Source organism: Rhinatrema bivittatum, chromosome 8 (genome assembly GCF_901001135.1).
Source record: "Rhinatrema bivittatum chromosome 8, aRhiBiv1.1, whole genome shotgun sequence".
In the NCBI taxonomy this organism is placed as follows: domain Eukaryota; kingdom Metazoa; phylum Chordata; class Amphibia; order Gymnophiona; family Rhinatrematidae; genus Rhinatrema; species Rhinatrema bivittatum.
Window position 1 is genome coordinate 159,562,941 of NC_042622.1, and position 14,326 is coordinate 159,577,266.

Here is a 14,326-nt window from a genome sequence, read left to right on the forward strand (position 1 = left end):
CCCATAAAATGAAGAAAAAAAAATCCCCATTGTTTTTGTTCTGTGCTGGCACTTACAGCAAATAATCCCACTACCAACACCATATGCAAAACTGTGGGGGAGCAGCCTAGGTTTAGGTAAGGAGACTGAGGACAGAGCAGTCTGGACTCTGCCCCCTTTTTGTTCCCCACAGAAATCCTTTATTATTTACAGCACAAAAGCAGAAAAAGGCCTGCTACTGCAGTGTTTAAGGACATAAGAAATTGCCATACTGGGTCCATCAAGCCCAGTATTCTGTTTCCAACAATGGCCAATTCAAGCTACAAGTACCTGGCAAGAACCCAAACACTACATAGATTCCATGATATTGATGCCAGTAATAGCAGTGGCTATTCCTTAAGTCAACTTGATTAGTAGTAGTTTAAACCAGAAACAGTACCAGTCAGACACCGGCAGCCTTGGCATATTCTTTTACTTCCAGCTCCTCCTCCTGCTTAGGGAAATGTCCTGTGACCAGGACTCCCTTCTGGGCTGTGCCTTAAGGTGGACCAGGCTAAATACCTGATGCTGGTCTCTTAAGTGGGTCCTTTATACACAGATGGAAAACTTGGGTGCCAGAATGCTTAACCACCTAGCAAAAAATTATACCTGATGCCTGTGGCCCTGCAAACCTAGCAGCTATCAGTCTGGAAGAAGCTACTGCCATCATTCCTATTGTTAGAGAGATAGGCCTGAAATTTGAAGGCCTGTTAGCATATCAGTGTGCGATGCAGTCCAATAGCCAGTTTGACAATGTACATTTTGCCACAGCTATGCTTAATCTATTGAGATTGTAAAAGAACATAAGAAGTTGCCATGCTGGGTCAGACCAAGGATCCATCAAGCACAGCATCCTGTTTCCAACAGAGGACAAACCAGGCCACAAGAACCTGTCAAGTACCCAAACACCAAGAAGATCCCATGTTACTGATACCAGTAATAGCAGAGGCCATTCCTAAATCAACTTTATTAATAGCAGTTAATGAACTTCTCCTCCAAGAACTTATCCAAATCTTTTTTGAACCCAGCTATACTAACTGCACTAACTACATCCTCTGGCATCAAATTCCAGAGCTTAACTGTGCGTTGAGTGAAAATTTTTTCTCAGATTAGTCTTAATGTGCTAACTAACTTCATGGAGTGCCTCCTAGTCCTATTATCCGAAAGTGTAAATAACCGATTCACATCTACTTGTTCAAGACCTCGCATATCCTCAACCATCTCTTCTCCAAACTGAACAGCCCTAACCCTCTTCAGTCTTTCCTCATAGGGGAGTTGTTCTATCCCCTTTATCATTTTGGTTGCCCTTCTCTGTACCTTCTCCATCGCAACGATATCTTTTTTGAGATGCGGAGACCAGAAGGTGCGGAGACCAGAAGGTGCGGTCATGGAGCAACACAGAGGCATTATGACATTTTCTATTTTATTAACCATTCCCTTCCTAATAATTGCTAACATTGCTTTTTTGCTGCTGCAGCACACTGGAGTAGACGATTTTAAAGTATTATCCACTATGATGCCCAGATCTTTTTCCTGGGTGGAAGCTCCTAATATGGAACCTAATATCATGTAACTACAGCAAGGGTTATTTTTCCCTACACACACACACACAACCACCTTGCGCTTGTCCACATTAAATTTCATCTGCCATTTGGATACCCAAACTTCCAGTCTCACAAGGTCCTCCTGTAATGTATCACAGTCCGCTTGTGATTTAACTACTCTGAATAATTTTGTATCATCCGCAAATTTGAAAAGCTCACTTGTCGTATTCCTTTCCAGATCATTTATAAATATATTGAAAAGCACAGGTCCAAGTACAGATCCTTGAGGCACTCCACTGTTTACACTTTTCCACTGAGAAAATTGACCATTTAATCCTACTCTCTGTTTCCTGCTTTTAACCAGTTTGTAATCCACGAAAGGACATCGCCTCCTATCCCATTACTTTTTAGTTTTCGTAGAAGCCTCTCCTAAAGGACTTTGTCAAATGCCTTCGGAAAATCCAAATACACTACATCTACCAGTTCACCTTTATCCACATGTTTATTAACCCCTTCAAAAAAATGAAGATTTGTTAGGCAAGACTTCCCTTGGGTAAATACATGTTGACTGTGTTCCATTAAACCATGTCTTTCTATATGCTCTACAATTTTGATCTTGAGAATAGTTTCCACTATTTTTACTGGCACTGAAGTCAGGCTCACTGGTCTATAGTTACCCGGATCGCCCCTGGAGCATAGAGAAGTCTAATGAGGCAAAGTTCTTCTCTTGCAGTAAACCAAAGCCTGTTTACAGTCCAAGGTATAGCAGAATTGCTTACCTGAAACAGGTGTTCTCCAAGGACAGCAGGATGTCAAATAGGTGATATTGGATGGAGCCTGCCACAGAAAACATGTCAAAGTTTCTAGCATGCATTACACGACGCATCCGCACATAAGAACATAAGAAAATGCCATACTGGGTCAGACCAAGGGTCCATCAAGCCCAGCATCCTGTTTCCAACAGTGGCCAATCCAGGCCATAAGAACCTGGCAAGTACCCAAAAACTAAGTCTATTCCATGTTACCATTGCTAATGGCAGTGGCTATTCTCTAAGTGAACTTAATAGCAGGTAATGGACTTCTCCTCCAAGAACTTATCCAATCCTTTTTTAAACACAGCTATACTAACTGCACTAACCACATCCTCTGGCAACAAATTACAGAGTTTAATTGTGCGTTGAGTAAAAAAGATCTTTCTCCGATTAGTTTTAAATGTGCCCCATGCTAACTTCATGGAGTGCCCCTAGTCTTTCTATTATCCGAAAGAGTAAATAACAGATTCACATCTACTCGTTCTAGACCTCTCACGATTTTAAACATCTATATCATATCCCCCCTCAGTCGTCTCTTCTCCAAGCTGAAAAGTCCTAACCTCTTTAGTCTTTCCTCATAGGGGAGCTGTTCCATTCCCTTTATCATTCTGGTAGCCCTTCTCTGTACCTTCTCCATCGCAATTATATCTTTTTTGAGATGCGGCGACCAGAATTGCACACAGTATTCAAGGTGCGGTCTCACCATGGAGCGATACAGAGGCATTATGATATTTTCCGTTTTATTCACCATTCCCTTTCTAATAATTCCCAACATTCTGTTTGCTTTTTTTGACTGCCGCAGCACAGTGAACAGACGATTTCAATATGTTATCCACTATGACACCTAGATCTCTTTCTTGGGTTGTAGCACCTAATATGGAACCCAACATTGTGTAATTATAGCATGGGTTATTTTTCCCTCTATGCATCACCTTGCACTTATCCACATTAAATTTCATCTGCCATTTTGGGTAGCTTCCCTAATTTCTCTTAGCATTTCACTGTCCGTCTCACCATCTTGACCAGGTGGACGGTAGTATACTCCTATCACTATAGTCTTCCCCAACATACAAGGGATTTCTACCCATAAAGATTCAATTTTGCATTTAGTCTCATGCAGGATGTTTATCCTGTTGGACTCTATGCCATCCCGGACATCGGGATGGCATAGAGTCTTATAATATAGAATTCAAGGATAAAATTAAGTAAGTAGAAGACATCCACATAGCAGAAACCCAATTCCATGAGGTGATGTGCAGGTTTTGTGAGGAGTGACATCCCGCCGTCCTCTGAGAACACCTGTTACAGGTAAGCAACTCTGCTTTCTCCCAGGACAAGCAGGATGGCAGTCCTCACACATGGGTGATTCTCTAGCTACAGGCTGCCCCCTATCAATATTAAAGGGAACCAACAAAATATTTATTGCTACGTTAAATAGTTATACTGCTTATATAATATATTATATTTCTTTACTTATTATTATTTATTACCAGTTAAACTATTATTTCTTTATTTAGCTCTATGTTAAATTGTCAACCAGTTATACTGTTCCATATGTTCTACTGTTCCATGTAAAGCTCAGCTCTCTGTTGAGCAGTTCTTCGTTTTATGTAAACCGGAGTGATTTGTAGTCCCTACAAGAACTTCGGTATATAAAAATTAAAATAAATAAATAAATAAATACACAAAAAGTGCCAACGAGCACAACTAGTTTTGTTGGTAACGAGAGGGGGAGTGGGGCAAACTGAACACAAACAAACAATGGGCCCTAGGCAGAAACAGAATTGGGTTCCAAACCTCAAACAAGTTCCAAAGGACAGATTGGCCAACGCTGCTGTCACATTGGCCGTACCTATCCAAAACAATAATCTGATGTTAATGTGTGCAGAGAATTCCACGTCGCAGCTCTGCAAATCTCAATGGGAACTGCTCTCAAGTAGGCCACCGGCGCTGCCAAGGCTCAAACTTAGTGAGCCTTGACATATATTCAGATGGGACTATATCTTGGGGGCTAACAGGAGATGCAGTCTGCTAGCAAATTAGAAACTGTCTGGCAACAGCAATGCCCAACTTATTCCTATCAAAAGAAAGCAATTTGGGTGGACTTTCTATGGGCTTGTGTCCGTGCCAGATAGACTGAAGCTCTTTGCAATCCAAATTATGCAGGGCTTGTTCACCTTAGTGTGAATGGGGCCTAGGAAAATGTTGGCACGAAGGATTGACGGGTTAAGATAGACGTCTGACACTACCTTAGGCAGGAACTTAGGGTGATCTTATTTATGCACCCTATCATGGGGAGGGGAAAAAAAAAAACCCGTTGTGGAAGGTGGATAAGTCACTAATGGGCCGATACAGCACAGTGCGCTCCGGTGGAGCACACTGTTAGCTCGTGTTTGGCCGCACGTTTGACACGCTAGCTTTACATAACCCTTATACAGTAAGGGGTAACAGCGCATCGAAAATGCGCTGCCAACCCCCCCCCCCCCCCAAAACTAATAGCACCCGCAACATGCAAATGCATGTCGATGGCCCTATTAGTTATTCCCATGCGATCCAGAAAGCAAAATGTGCAGCGAAGCCGTATATTTTACTTTCAAAAATTAACACCTGCCCAAAGGCTGGCGTTAATTTCTGCCGGCGCCGGGGAAGTGTACAGAAAAACAGAAAAAAAACTGCTTTTCTGTACACCCTCCGACTTAATATCATAGCGATTTTAAGTTGGAGGCCCCAAAATTTAAAAAAAAATGTAAAAATCGGCCCGTGGCCCGAAGACGGACGCTCAATTATGCCGGCGTCAGATGTAAAAAAAAAAAAAAGAGGCGCTAGGGACGCACTAGTGTCCCTAGCGCCTCTTTTTACCGCGGGCCCTCATTTGCATACTAAATCATGCGCACAGGAGAGTGGGCACTCGCCTCGCAGCACCGGCTCTCCCGCGGGTTTTACTGTAAGACTTGGAGCTTGCTGACTCTGCGTGCTGAAGTGACTGCCACTAAAAATATAACCTTCCAGGTCAGGTATTTCAGGTCACAGAAGCACAGCAGTTCAAAGCAAGCTTTCATCAGCTGAGCTTACACCACGTTGAGATCACAAGACACAGAGAGAGGCCTTAGAGGAGGCTTTAACTGAAACAGAACCTGCATGAAAACGTACAACTACAGGCTGTACAGAGATTAGCGTACCATTTACACCACAGTGGTATGGTAGATGAACTAATGGAATTTGGTCTTCAAGCTAACTTTCAATAGGTGTAGAAGGCAGTCAAGCAGTTTGTGTGTGAAGCAGGAGAAAGGATCTAGGGGCTTCTGCTCAAACATGAAAAACCTTCTCCACTTCCCCTGGTAAGTCCAAGGAGGCAGAGCAGCTTAGGTAGTGTAACCCTTCCCATAACCTTTGCTAACTTGATTAGTTAGCAATTTCTAAGACCTTATATATCTGGTACTGATGATGTCATCTCAGGGGGACGCCCCTGAGGTTCGCGCCACTGCTGGTACATCAGTCGGGGTCACGCCGTGCGCACGCCCTTAGGCCCTTGTGAACATGGCTGATTGCAGCGTCGAGCCGCTCTGGAGACACTGGAGAAAGATGGCAGAATGACGCTGCGGCAGCCAACCTTCCACTTGAGCAAGAGGGAGTCACCAAGGAGGGCGGAGTGCAGACGTCGAGCAGCAACGGTCACAACAAGATTTAATCAAGGCATATCTTCAGTTTTAATCTCTAGTTCTTTCCAAATAATTCCCAACATTCATTTTGTTACACATTGAGCTAAGCTTGTTGTTCTTGTGATAATGCATTAAGATCATTTTCCAAAGTTATAACTCCTAATATGGAATCCAACATGTGTGTATATAGTTAGAATGGATTTTCCCCAGTGGCATCACATTGCACTTGTCCACATTAAATTTGATCGGCCATTTAGATGCCCAGTCCACCAATCTTGCAAGGTCCTTCTGCAATTCTCCACAATTCCTATACAGAGAGCATGATTTTTATATACTTTGGTTTCAGTTTTCTACTACTGACCATTGTGTTATTTATGAGGTATATAGTTTTACATAGAACACAGCACATGACAGCAGATGAAGACCCAAAAGGTCCAGCAATGTTTTGATTGCCTCTTTCACTGCCATACATACTTATCCTTTAAAAAGGTGGCTCCTGCCAAAACATGGTCTTATCAGGGGTTTTTAAGCCTGTGGGAGTGTGGAGTATGTCGTCACCACAGTGCAATTTCGCATGCCCCATACATTTTTTTTTGGGGGGGGGGGGGTACATGTATTTGATTTGTGCCGAGTTCATATACTCATGAATTATTTCAGATTGAGTGATTTACCAGATTAATCCCATTAAGGTAGCAGATCTGCAGGCCTTATTGGTTCCATCTAATAGTGAAAAAATGTCCCCTTTATTTAGAGAATAAAATTAGAAAAACGTTGCAAAGTTCTCAGGAACTTCCATTAGTCACCAAACTGATATACTGAGGCTAAATTGGAGGCATTTCAACCAGTCTATTTCTGAGATTGCATAGATTATTGCTGGAATGAATGATACAATCTTCAAAGCTACAGCAGGACAAGGATTTAAAATATAAGATGTAAGAGATTTATTTATTTATTTATTTATTTAAATGCTTTTAAAATATACCGACATTCATAGGACATATCATGCCGGTTCACAATCAACATTGTAAAGGAGGAAGAGGAAATTACAAATAACAGGGAGGGGGGAGGTGGAGCAGTGAAGGAAAAAGGAGAGGATGGGGGTCAGGTGACAGTAAGCGCAGAAGTTGCGGGAAGGAGAAAGGTAGTGAAGTGCTAGGGGAGAGAGAAATTGATAAAAAGAGAGAAAGAGATGACATTGCTCCTGCTTTAGCAAAAACTTGGTAACTTGTCAGTAAGAAAAGGCTTTCTTCCTGAGAGACTTAAGCAAGCCTCTGTACATCCCTTATTAACAAAACCATCTTTGGACTGCCAACTATCATCCGATTTCATCCTTGCCATTTTTAGCAAAAGTAAGAGGGTGTTAGAAAAATCTTCCATAAAATTGTTTTTTAAAATTTTAGATGCTTTCTAGTTTGGTTTTAGGAAGTCTCTGAATATTGAGCTATTAATATCAACTGTTGACTGTTTTAGAAGGAGTTTTGATTTGGAACAAAAATGTGTTCTATTTCTTTTGGACATTTCTTTGGTGTTAGAAACTGTGAACAATGAAATCCTTATCAGCTAGGGAGTTTTGGACTTGCTGGTAAGATATTGTCATGATTAATTTCATGTCTCTCTCCTATCAACAGATTTGTATTGAATGTGAAATAACTCTGGCGTATATTCGAATCAGGAGTCCACAGGGTTTGGTGTTTTCATCCACACTTTTTAATGTTTACTTGGCCCTTAACTCTTTTTTTTCTTTTTTTTTTTTAAATCAGGCTTAGGGGTAAACTATAGGTGTTATGCTGACAACATTTAGTTTTTCTTTCCAGCATCATCATCCTGGAAAGCAGATTCTCAATTTATGTTGCTATGGTCTTTCCACCATAAAAGCACAGCAGTCGCAAAACCGATATGATTTGATATTTTGTTCAAGAATGTCGGTATAGAAAAATTCTAAATAAATAAATAAAACAGATTGTCACTCAATGTTGCAAAGAATGAAGAATGAAATCAATTTTAGAAAGGCTCCTTCCAGATAAAACTTCAACTTTTATATTTGAGGACTATGAGATTCCAACGGTGTCACAGATTAAGAGTTTATGAGTCTCTCGACTCCACTCTTTTTTAAATTAAGAATGCTTTGTAAGTTTAAACATTTACTGGCGCTTTCGGACTTCCAGAAAGAATTGCAAACATTAATTTTGACAGGGATGGACTACTGTAATTCCCTTTATATGGAAGCTCCAATGTCTATACTATTAATTTTATAGATTGCAACAAACTCGGCCATTCTTGTATTGACTGGGTCTAGCACTGGCACTACAGAGCATATTACTCCAGTTTTACAAGAATAACATTGTCTCCGTGTTGAGGCTAGAGTAAAATATAAGATTACGTCTATCATTCACAAATTACTCAACAAGTCTGATTTCCCATGGACAAATGCTTTAGCAAAAATTTATAATCCTCCATATACATTGCAATCTTCACAATCATGCACGTTAGTTGTTCCTTCCATTAAATTAGCAAGGATATAGGGTACAAGAACATTTTCAATTGCAAATCCAATCTTTTGCAGTAGTTTGCCTGAAGTTTTGCCGTCAACATCTTGCCACAAATTTTTAAAATTGTTTTGAGTTGGAATTACTGAGGGGGATCAAAGATGGCAGATCAACAGCAGACAGTATTGATAACTCAGACATTTTTCTTCTTTTGCTGTTTTTCACAACAGGAAGAGGAAGCCTAAGACCCTGTGGTCCCTCTGATGTACCTCTCCATTGGCCTGATAAGAATATAAGAAATTGCCATACTGGGTCAGACCAAGGGTCCATCAAGCCTAGTATCCTGTTTCCAACAGTGGCCAATCCAGGCTACAAGTACCTGGCAAGTACCCAAACACTACGCAGATTCCATGCTACTGATGCCAATAATAGCAGTGGCTATTCCTTAAGTCAACTTGATTAATAGTAGTTAACGGACTTCTCCAAGAACTTATCCAAACCTTTTTTAAACCCAGCTACACTAACTGCACTAACCACATCCTCTGGCAAAAAATTCCAGAGCTTAATTATGTGTTGAGTGAAAAATGATTCTCAGGATTAGTTTTAAATGTGCTACTTGCTAACCTCATGGAGTGCCCCCTAGTCCTATTATCCAAAAGAGTAAAATAACAGATTCAAATCTACCCATTCTATACCTCTATAATATTCTCCCTCAGCCAACTCTTCTCCAAACTGAACAGCCCTAATGTCTTTAGCCTCTGTCAAAATGGGATGGAACAGCTCCCCTATCATTTTGGTCACCCTTCTCTGTACCTTCTCCAGTGCAACTATACCTTTTTTGATATGCAATGACCATGCATATTTGGCTTCCAAAATGGAAAATCTTAAGAATGCAGCTAGGAATAAATATCTTAGGATCATTAGTTTTCCTAAAGTGCCATCTATATCTCTCTGAGAGAGATGTTTAGGAGATATTTAATGGCAATAATGCATGTTCCAGAAAATGCTATCCCTATTTCTAAAATTCATTTTCCCCCACTTAAAAAGGAAGACTAAAGAATTATATGGGGGTATTCAAGCCATAGACCTAATCTGGATATTTCAGCTTTATAAGAGACTTTGGATAGTGAAATAGCTATTCCAGTCAGGTTTATTGTATCTTTGGCCTTGGAACCCGACAGTCTGGCTATTAAGGCTTTTCTGCAATTGCTTTGAAACCTTTTAATGTTTAAAAGTTTTAATGTTTAAAAGTTAAAGTATTTCCTGATGTCACAAAACAGACTCAGAAAAAACAAGAAATTTCTTCTTACGCATCCTAGGATTATACAGTTGGGAGGGTTTTTTTTCTCAAGTTTCCCTGTCCTAGGGCCTTATTTTCAGTACATTTGTGTGGATTACAAATGACACAAACATACTGGGGTAGATTTTTAAAGTTATGCGCGGGCGTAGATTTGTTTGCGCAACCCGGCGTGAACAAATCTACGCGCGCATGTTATAAAATCCAGGGTTGGCGCATGCAGGGGGGTGCACAATTGTGCAACCTGCGCGCGCCGAGCCGCAGGCAGGCGTAACTTGCGCGCGCCGAGCTGAGGCAGGCGTAACTTGCGCTCGCTGGCTGTCCAGGCCCCGACACAGGCCGCTATGTCGGGGCACTCGGCCACGCCCCCGGACTGCAGCTACTCCCCCGGACTGTCCATTTTTCGAAGGCTCGGGACATACACATGACCCGGGGCTTGCGCGCGCCGCCGAGCCTACGCCGTGCTCAGCAGGGGCACGGGTAGGTTTTCGGGGGTTGCGCGCATATCTTACGCGCACAACCCTTTGAAAATCTACCCCACTGTCTGGAACAATCTGTATTGCAAACCAGTATGCTCTTAAATTTTCAAAGTCATAATTCACTAGTTCTCTGCATTTTTTTGTAAATTACAATTAAAAACTGAAAAACGCTGCTTGCATAAGTGTTCAATCTCTTTAGACTTGTACTTGCTAGAACTACCTTTTGCTGCAATAACAGCTTTAAGTCTGTTATGCTAAGTTTCCACCAGCTTTGCACACTGTTTGGGAGTGACTTTTGCCCATTCTTTCTGGCAGTTTTCCACCAGTTGGTTGGACGACGCTTATGGACTGCAATTTTGAAACAGTGCCACAGATTTTCAAGTGGATTGAGATCTGGACTTTAACTTGGCCATTGTAAAACTTTCACCTTTTTGTTATTAAACTACTCCTGTGTTGCTTTGGCCTTGTGCTTGGGATCGTGGTATTACTGAAAGGTAAGTTGCACCATCTATCCGTCCTTCAAATTTTAACAAAATGCCCAATCCCTGCTAAGGAAAACATTCTCACAACATTATGCTGCCATCCCCATACTTTACTGTTGGGATGGTATTTGCTGAGGAATGGGTAGTGTTAAGTTTGCACCACACAGTGTTTTGAATTTTGGCCAAAAAGCTCCACTTTTGCCTCATCAGACCACAAAACCTTCTCCCACATTTTAGCTGGGTCACTCTGATGCTTTCTGGCAAACTCCAGACATGCTCTAATGTGTTTTTCTTCAGTAATGACTTCTTTATAGCCATCTTCCCTTTTCAGGGCAGTTGTGTGAAGAGCTCTCCATATGGTTGATTGGTGCACCCTCCACTCCAGTCTGTCACTGAACTCTGTAGCTTCAAAGTGATTGTTGGCCTCTCTGTGGCTTCCCTCACAAGTCTCCTTCTTGCTCTGATGCAGAGTTTTGAGGGATGGCCTTGTTTATGCAGTGTCTGAGTGCTATGATGCAGCTTCCGTTTTCTCACAACTGATCCAGCAGTGCTTACTGGGATAGCCAAACATTTTATATAATTTTGTAGCCTTTTCGTATCTTGTGCATGTTTATAACTCTACCTTTAGTTTCCTTAGAAAACTCTTCATTTTCACAGCTTTCCTTCAGATTCACAGTCTGACCAATAATAATAGAATTAGGTGGGTTTTTTATCCAGAAAAGCTGAACTTCAATGATTCATAAGTAGAAGCCAATTGTAAGGGCAACATCTCATGTGTGTAAACTTGGAGCTTCCACAGTACAGGGGTTGAATAATTATGCGAGCAGTATTTTTCAGTTTTTAATTTAATTTTACAAAAAATGCTGCAAAATTAATTAATTGTGACTGAATTTACTTTAAGAGCCTAATAGCTTGCAATAACAAGTGTCATTTTTAATCCATACAAATCTGACTTTTCAGGGGGTTGAATACTTTTGCAAGCCACTGTGGGTACACACTATGGGGTAGATTTTTAAAGAAGTGTACGTGTGTCCATGCTCACGCATGTTATAAAATCCTTGGGCCGCGCACACATGCGCGCTGGATTTTGTAATCCGCACGCATATGTGCAGGCAGTGCACGCAAGGGGGGGTAGAATCCTGCAAATTTCACATGGTGACATATCGGCCCTTCCCTAGTTCCCTCCCAATCCGCTCCAATTAAGGACCAGACTGGGAAGGAACTTCCCTACCCCCCCCCCTACCTAACCTCCCTTCCCCTCCCCACCCCCTAAAGGTAACCTACCTGCCTTTTTTTTTTTTTTTTTTTTTAAAGTTGCTGCTCCTCTGGAGTAGAAGGAGCTTGTGCCCGCCAACCGACTGCCAGAGCGCGTTTCCCTGGCACAGCGGCAAAGAGCCGCTGTGCCAGCCACCTCCAGCCTCTCTCCCGGACCACCCCCCTTTACAGGCCCCAGCACTTAACTGCATACTGGGGTTTACGCACATGGCCTGGCCCGTTTGAAAATTGGCCCAGCGCGCGACAGGCCGCACCACGCCTGTAAACCCCGAGATTTACCTGCGGGCCAAATTAAAATCTACCCAATTATACATATACACACAGCCGTTTTATATACCATTTCCAAGTTAAGATCACAACGGTTTACATCATGACAATTATAGGTAGACAATTATATGAACACATCAAGGGAGAATGTATCATACATTTTAGCGAAAAAGACAGACACACACACACACCCCTTTAGAGGGTTTTCAGCATGTCAATATGTATGTTTCATTTAGCTATATCTTGAAATATAAAATATGTAACCAAGAGCCATTCTTTGATTACCAGTAAGCCCTGGGAAATAGAATTAATGCAGTTAGTGACAGGAATAATTAGGGGAGGGTCCATTTGTGCAGCCCCTCCCCTTGAGGGTGCTAGAATGGATGTCCCATTCAGAGGTTTTATAGCACAGCTCTGCCAAGGGCTCTGGGGACAGTCTAAGTTTGCAGATTTTGACTCGGTTGTATTTTCAGCCTGTGGGCCTAGGCTCCATTCTGCCTGGGATCCTTCAGAACAGGTTGAGGGTTCCACTGCTACACTCTTCTGCCAAGGTGCAGAGTGATCGCCCTGAGAATATTTTGGATTTTGAACTTTTAAGTGGTAGGGGCCTTGCTGGATACTTTGGCCTTTCTTGGATTCAGGGAATGGGAACCCAGTGTTCAGGACACCCAGGAATAGGGAAGACCTGCCCTCAAGCAAGGGGAAACACTGGTGTTATTTCTTTTTTTGAGGAACCAGAAGAAGTTATTTTGAATATCTGGGAGGAAGATCTGTTTTCTGCCCCTCTTCCTACCCCATCCTCAGACCTGTAAGCTGGAGTTCCATCCAGGATCCCTCCTGTCAGGGATCCATCCCCATTGAATCAAAAGGAAAAAGAGGTCTACTAACTGTGAGTAAGAACCTCCCTCCCCCCCGCCCCCCCCTGCCAGACTCATTCTACTGGACACCTTAGCAAGACTCCACAGTTTAGTACATTGTCTCCTTTGTTTACTCATTTATCATCTCATCTGTTTTTAGATGGCTTGTTAGGTTGTTACGCCTTGTTATGCTTTGTTATGACCCGTTCCATTGTTAATTGTCTCCCTTGTTCTCTGTATCGCCTATGAGCGAAGTTTGCAGTTACATTGTAAACCGATGTGATTTGTATCTTTTACAGGAACGTTGGTATAGAAAAGTTAAAACTAAATAAATAAATCTGGATGACACCCATCCAGAGTCTTCTCACCCCTGGGGAAAGAGAAGATTTGCACTCTGTGCAGAGACAGGATTTTTGACCGTCTTGGAAGAGGATTTCCCAACCATCTAAGCGTTGCCCTGCCCACTTGGGGCCACAGTTTTTCAAATCTAGGAGGGTGGTGGTTCCTTCTCCTACTTAAAAGACTCCTGCACAGATGTAGGACAAAAACATTGTACAAAAAGCCAGGAAAACTGTGATGCTGGAAACATTTCTGCCATTATTCAGTCAGTGTTTACAGTAAAGACTTAAAATTTGGACACTAATCCAGTGGCTCCCGCATGGTTATTTGGGCACTCAGCACACAGTTAGAGTACCCCTCTCCCAGGGATACCTAGAAGGATACCAACCACCCCTGCACTGGGTCCCAAAAGATCCACCCCTGGGGAAAGTTAGAGCAGTGGGCTACAAACCAGACCACCAAGGATCGAGTCCTGCTGTCGCTACTTGAGACCTTGGGCAAGTCACTTTACTCTCCATTGCCTCAGGTACAAACTTAGATTGCAAACCCTCTGGGGATAGGGAAATACCTACAGTACCTGAATGTAATCCACTTTGAAGCGCTGAAACAAAGTGCGAAAAGCGGAATATAAATCTAAATAAAACCAAAACTGACCTAGTGGGGTTCCTGCCCCCCCCCCCCCCCCCCAAAAAAAAAACAACAAAAAAAACTTACAAATAAATTTATGGCCCTATACACATAGGACACACACAATAGGGTGGGGTTACAAACATAGAATTATAATGTATGGGCAATCATTTTTAATATTATA

The 14,326-nt window shown here is 42.1% G+C and overlaps 1 protein-coding gene and 1 long non-coding RNA gene across 17 annotated transcripts in view; one reads left to right on the forward strand and one right to left on the reverse strand.

Moving 5' to 3' along the window:
* The window catches only part of LOC115096787, a 90,841-nt gene extending 81,946 nt beyond the window's left edge, over positions 1-8,895 (forward strand). Inside the window, exon 4 of the long non-coding RNA XR_003858143.1 lies at positions 8,750-8,895. This is a non-coding gene — a long non-coding RNA (uncharacterized LOC115096787). The remainder of the gene's footprint in view (positions 1-8,749) is intronic.
* ZNF618 (zinc finger protein 618) overlaps positions 1-14,326 on the reverse strand; it is a 638,793-nt gene that overhangs the window by 593,984 nt on the left and 30,483 nt on the right. The window lies entirely within an intron of this gene.